General features: G+C 37.9%; 1 protein-coding gene and 1 long non-coding RNA gene across 3 annotated transcripts in view; one reads left to right on the top strand and one right to left on the bottom strand.

Annotated features, from left to right (window-relative positions):
• The window catches only part of CSMD3 (CUB and Sushi multiple domains 3), a 1,197,521-nt gene that overhangs the window by 667,045 nt on the left and 523,800 nt on the right, over positions 1 to 6,676 (top strand). The gene's annotated exons all lie outside the window — the stretch shown is intronic.
• Positions 1 to 6,676, bottom strand: part of LOC309646713 — a 728,077-nt gene that overhangs the window by 455,877 nt on the left and 265,524 nt on the right. The gene's annotated exons all lie outside the window — the stretch shown is intronic.

The following is a 6,676-nucleotide window of genomic DNA, read 5'->3' as shown; positions in this document are numbered from 1 at the left end:
TGCTTTTGTTTTCAGATAGACTTATTTCTTTTTTTCCCCTTGAATTTTATTTTATTTATTTTTTTATACAGCAGATTCTTATTAGTTATCCATTTTATACATATTAGTATATATGTGTCAACCCCAGTCTCCCAATTCATCCCACCACCATCCCCATGCCGCTGCGGCTTTGCCCCCTTGGTGTCCATACGTTTGTTTTCTACATCTGTGTCTCAATTTCTGCCCTGCAAACTGGTTCATCTGTACCATTTTTCTAAGTTCCACATATATGCGTTAATATACGATATTTGTTGTTCTCTTTCTGACTTACTTCACTCTGTATGACAGTCTCTAGATTCATCCATGTCTCTACAAATGACACAATTTCGTTCCTTTTTATGGCTGAGTAATATTCCATTGTATATATGTACCACATCTTCTTTATCCATTCATCTGTCGATGGGCATTTAGGTTGCTTCCATGTCCTGGCTATTGTAAAGAGTGCTGCAATGAACATTGGGGTGCATGTGTCTTTTTGAATTATGGTTTTCTCTGGGTATATGCCCAGTAGTGGGATTGCTGGATCATATGGTAGTTCTATTTTTAGTTTTTTAAGGAAACTCCATACTGTTCTCCATAGTGCCTGTATCAATTTACATTCCCACCAACAGTGCAAGAGGGTTCCCTTTTCTCCACACCCTTTCCAGCATTTCTTGTTTCTAGATTTTCTGATGATGCCCATTCTAACTGGTGTGAGGTGATATACTTCACTGTAGTTTTGATTTGCATTTCTCTAATAATTATTGATGTTGAGCAGCTTTTCATGTGCTTCTTGGCCATCTGTATGTCTTCTTTGGAGAAATGTCTATTTAGGTCTTTTGCCCATTTTTGGATTGGGTTGTTTGTTTTTTTAATAATGAGCTGCATGAGCTCTTCATATATTTTGGAGATTAATCCTTTGTCCATTTATTCGTTTGCAAATATTATCTCCAATTCTGAGGGTTGTCTTTTCATCTTGTTTACGGTTTCCTTTGCTGTGCAAAAGCTTTGAAGTTTCATTAGGTCCCATTTGTTTATTTTTGTTTTTATTTCCATTACTCTAGGAGGTGGATCAAAAAAGATCTTGCTGTGATTTATGTCAAAGAGTGTTCTACCTATGTTTTCCTCTAAGAGTTTTATAGTGTCCGGTCTTATATTTAGGTCTCTAATCCATTTTGAGTTTATTTTTGTGTATGGTGTTAGGGAGTGTTCTAATTTCATTGTTTTACATGTAGCTGTCCAGTTTTCCCAGCACCACTTATTGAAGAGACTGTCTTTTCTCCATTGTATATCCTTGCCTCCTTTGTCATAGATTAGTTCACCATAGGTGCGTGGGTTTATCTCTGGGCTTTCTATCCTGTTCCATGGATCTATATTTCTGTTTTTGTGCAAGTACCATATTGTCTTGATTACTGTAGCTTTGTAGTATAGTCTGAAGTCAGGGAGTCTCATTCCTCCAGCTCCATTTTTTTCCTTCAAGACTGGTTTGGCTATTAGGGGTCTTTTATGTCTCCATAAAAATTTTAAGATTGTTTGTTCTAGTTCTGTAAAATATGCCATTGGTAATTTTATAGAGATTGCATTGAATCTGTAGCTTGCTTTGGATAGTATAGTCATTTTCACAATATTGATTCTTCCAATCCAAGAACATGGTATATCTCTCCATCTGTTGGTATCATCTTTAATTTCTTTCATCAGTGTCTTATAGATTTCTGCATACAGGTCTTTTGTCTCCTTAGGTAGGTTTATTCCTAGGTATTTTATTCTTTTTGTTGTGGTGGTAAATGGGAGTGTTTCCTTAATTTCTCTTTCAGATTTTTCATCATTAGTGTATAGGAATGCAAGAGATTTCTGTGCCTTAATTTTGTATCCTGCAACTTTACCAAATTCATTAATTAGCTCTAGTAGTTTTCTGGTGGCATCTTTAGGATTCTCTATGTATAGTATCATGTCATCTGCAAACAGTGACAGTTTTACTTCTCCTTTTCCAGTTTGGATCCCTTTTATTTATTTTTCTTGTCTGATTGCCGTGGCAAGGACTTACAAACCTATGTTGAATAACAGTGGTGAGAGTAGACATCCTTGTCATGTTTCTGATCTTAGAGGAAATGCTTTCAGTTTTTCACCATTGAGAATGATGTTTGCTGTGGGTTTGTCTTATATGGCCTTTATTATGTTGAGGTAGGTTCCCTCTATGCCCACTTTCTGGAGAGCTTTTATCATAAATGGGTGTTGAATTTTGTCAAAATCTTTTTCTGCATCTTTTGAGATAATCGTATGGTTTTTCTTCTTCAGTTTGTTAATATGGTGTATCACATTGATTGATTTGTGTATACTAAAGAATCCTTGCATCACGGGGATAAATCCCACTTGATCATAGTGTATGATCCTTTTAATGTATTGTTGGATTCTGTTTGATAGTATTTTGTTGAGGATTATTGCATCCATATTCATCAGTGATATTGGTCTGTAATTTTCTTTTTTTGTAGTATCTTTGTCTGGTTTTGGTATCACGATGATGGTGGCCTCATAGAATGAGTTTGGGAGTGTTCCTTCCTCTGCAATTTTTTGGAAGAGTTTGAGAAGGCTGGGTGTTAGCTCTTGTCTAAATGATTGATAGAATTCACCTGTGAAGCCATCTGGTCCTGGACTTTTGTTTGTTGGAAGATTTTAAATCACAGTTTCAATATCATTGCTTGTGATTGGTCTGTTCATATTTTCTATTTCTTCCTGGTTCAGTCTTGGAAGGTTATACCTTTCTAACAATTTGTCCATTTCTTCCAGGTTGTCCATTTTATTGGCATAGAGTTGCTTGTAGTAGTCTCTTAGGATGCTTTGTATTTCTGTGGTGTCTCTTGTGACTTCTCCTTTTTCATTTCTAAGTTTATTGATTTGAGTCCTCTCCCTCTTTTTCTTGATGAGTCTGGCTAATGGTTTATCAATTTTGTTTATCTTGTCAAAGAACAAGCTTTTAGTTTTATTGATCTTTGCTATTGTGTTCTTTGTTTCTGTTTCATTTATTTCTTCTCTGATCTTTATGATTTCTTTCCTTCTGCTAACTTTGGGGTTTGTTTGTTCTTCTTTCTCTAGTTCCTTTAGGTGTAACCTTAAATTGTTTATTTGAGATTTTTCTTGTTTATTGCGGTAGGCTTGTATTGCTATAAACTTCCCTCTTAGAACTGCTTTTGCTGCATCCCATAGGTTTTGGATCATCGTGTTTTCATTGTCATTTGTCTCTAGGTATTTTTTGATTTCCTCTTTGATTTCTTCAGTGATCTCTTGGTTATTTAGTAACGTATTGTTTAGCTTCCATGTGTTTGTGTTTTTTATGGTTTTTTTCCCTGTAATTGATTTGTAATCTCATAGTGTTGTAGTCAGAAAAGTTACTGATATGATTTCAATTTTCTTTAATTTACTGAGCCTTGATTTGTGACCCAAGATGTGATCTATCCTGGAGAATGTTACATGTGCACTTGAGAAGAATGTGTAATCTGCTCTTTTGGGATGGAATGTCCTATAAATATCAATTAAATCTATCTAGTCTATTGTGTCATTTAAAGCTTGTATTTCCTTATTAATTTTCTGTTTCAGATGATCTGTCCATTGGTGTAAGTGTGGTGTGAAAGTCCCCCAGTATTATTGTGTTACTGTCAATTTCCCATTTTATAAATGTTAGCAGTTGCCATATGTATTGAGGTGCTCCTAAGTTGGGTGCATATATATTTATAATTGTTATATCTTCTTTTTGGATTGACACCTTGATCATTATGTAGTGTCTTGTAACATTCTTGTCTCTTGTAATATTCTTTATTTTAAAGTCTATTTTATCTGATATGAGTATTGCTACTCCAGCTTTCTTTGAATTCCCTTTGCATGGAATATCTTTTTCCATCCCCTCACTTTCAGTCTGAATGTGTCCCTAGGTCTGAAGTGGGTCTCTTGTAGACAGCATATATACGGGTCTTGTTTTTGTATCCATTCAGCAAGCCTGTGTCTTTTGGTTTGGAGCATTTAATCCATTCACGTTTAAGGTAATTATTGATATGTATGTTCTTATTACCATTTTCTTAATGGGTTTGTGTTTGTTTCTGTAGGTCCTTTTCTTCTCTTGTGTTTCCCACTTAAAGCAGTTCCTTTAGCATTTGTTGTAGTGCTGGTTTGGTGGTGCTGAATTCTCTTAGCTTTTGCTTGTCTGTAAAGCTTTTGATTTCTCCATCAAATCTGAATGAGATCCTTGCCAGGTAGAGTTATCTTGGTTGTAGGTTCTTCCGTTTCATCACTTTAAATATGTCCTGCCACTCCCTTCTGGCTTGTAGAGTTTCTGCTGAGACATCAGCTGTTAACCTTATGGGAATTCCCTTGTTTGTTATTTGTCGATTTTCCCTTGCTGCTTTCAATAATTTTTCTTTGTCTTTACTTTTTGCCAATTTGATTACTGTGTGTCTCGACGTGTTTCTCCTTAGGTTTTGTGTCTCGACGTGTTTCTCCTTAGGTTTATCCTGTATGGGACTCTCTGCGCTTCCTGGACTTGGGTGGCTATTTCCTTTCCCATGTTAGGGAAGTTTTTGACTATAATCTCTTCAAATATTTTCTCAGGTCCTTTCTCTCTCTCTTCTCCTTCTGGGACCCCTATAATGCAAATGTTGTTGCGTTTAATGCTGTTCCAGAGGTCTATTAGGCTGTCTTCATTTGTTTTCATTCTTTTTTCTTTATTCTGTTCCACAGCAGTGAATTCCACCATTCTGTCTTCCAGGTCACTTATCTGTTCTTCTGCCTCAGTTATTCTGTTATTGATTCCTTCTCGTGTATTTTTCATTTCAGTTATTGTATTGTTCATCTCTGTTTGTTCTTTAATTCTTCTAGATCTTTGTTAAACATTTCTTGCATCTTCTCGATCTTTGCCTCCATTGTTTTTCCGAGTTCCTGCATCATCTTCACTATCATTATTCTGAATTCTTTTTCTTGAATGTTGCCTATCTCCACTTCATTTAGTTGTTTTTCTGGGGTTTTATCTTGATCCTTCATCTGGTACATAGCCCTCTGCCTTTTCATTTTGTCTATCTTCCTGTGAATGTGGTTTTTGTTCCACAGGCTGCAGAATTGTAGTTCTTCTTGCTTCTGCTGTCTGTCCTCTTGTGGATGAGGCTATCTAAGAGGCTTGTGCGAGTTTCCTGATGGGAAGGACTGGTGGTGGGTAGAGCTGGCGGTTGCTCTGGTGGGCAGAGCTCAGTAAAACTTTAATCCACTTGTCTGCTGATGGGTGGGGCTGGGTTCCCTCCCTGTTGGGGAGAGCCTGAGGCGACCCAACACTGCAGCCTACCTGGGCTCTTTGGTGGGGCTAATGGTGGACTCTGGGAATGCTCACGCCAAGGAGTACTTCCCAGAACTTCCGCTGCCAGTGTCCTCGTCCTCATAGTGAGACACAGCCACCCCCCGCCTCTGCAGGAAACCCCCCAACACTAGCAGGTAGGTCTGGTTCAGTCTCCTATGGGATCACTGCTCCTTCCCCTGGGTCCCGATGTGCACACTACTTTGTGTGTGCCCTCCAAGAATGGAGTCTCTTGTTTCCCCCAGTCCTGTCGAAGTCCTGCAATCACATCCCACTAGTCTTCAAAGTCTGATTCTCTAGGAATTCCTCCTCCCGTTGCCAGACCCCCAGGTTGGGAAGCCTGATGTGGGGCTCAGAACCTTTATTCCAGTGGGTTGACTTCTGTCGTATAAGTGTTCTCCAGTTTGTGAGTCACCCACCCAGCAGTTATGGGATTTGATTTTATTGTGATTGCGCCCGCCGTACCATCTCATTGTGGCTTCTCCTTTGTCTTTGGATGTGGGGTATCTTTTTTGGTGAGTTCCAGTGTCTTCTGTTGATGATTGTTCAGAAGTTAGTTGTGATTCCAGTGCTTTTGCAAGAGGGAGTGAGAGCCGACTCATTTCTTTAATTCTGCACTTTTCCATGTTACACTCCACATGAGTATTAATCCTATGGATATGTATTAAAACTAGTAAATATCTCATACAACTTTGTGTGTGAGAGAAATATAATATTTACAATATGAAAAAAAATCCTGTGATTCATGGGAAGAGCAAAACATCACCATTAACAGGAGTTTGGAATAAGTTGATTCCAACTCTCATGGAGGACTTTAAGGAGTTCATAACTTCAGTGGAAGAAGTCACTGCAGATATGGTGAAAATAGCAAGAGAAGTAGTATTAGAAGAGGAGCCTGAAGATGGGACTGAATTGCTCCAATTTCATGATACACTTTAACAAATGAGAAGTTGCTTCTTATGGATGAGCAAAGAAAGTCTTTCTTGAGATGGAATCTACTCCTGGTAAAGATGCTGTGAAGATTATTGAAATGACAGTAATGGATTTAAAATATTACATCAACTTAGTTGATAAAGCAGCTGCAGGGTTTGAGAGAAGTGACACAATTTTTGAAAAAGTTCTCTGGGCAAAATGCTATCAAACAGCATCATATGCTACAGAGAAGTCATTGGTGAAAAGATGAGTCAATCGATGCAGAAAACTTTATTGTTGTCTTATTTTAAGAAATGGCCACAGCCACTCCAACCATCAGCAACCACCACCCTGATCTGTCAGCAGCCATCAACATCAAGGCAAGACCTTCCACCAGTAAATATTATGGTTAGCATT

This window comes from Balaenoptera physalus, assembly GCF_965194825.1.
Source record: "Balaenoptera physalus genome assembly, chromosome: 17".
Classification (NCBI taxonomy): domain Eukaryota; kingdom Metazoa; phylum Chordata; class Mammalia; order Artiodactyla; family Balaenopteridae; genus Balaenoptera; species Balaenoptera physalus.
Note: the sequence above shows the minus strand (reverse complement) of the source record. Positions and strands in the feature narration are given on the sequence as shown.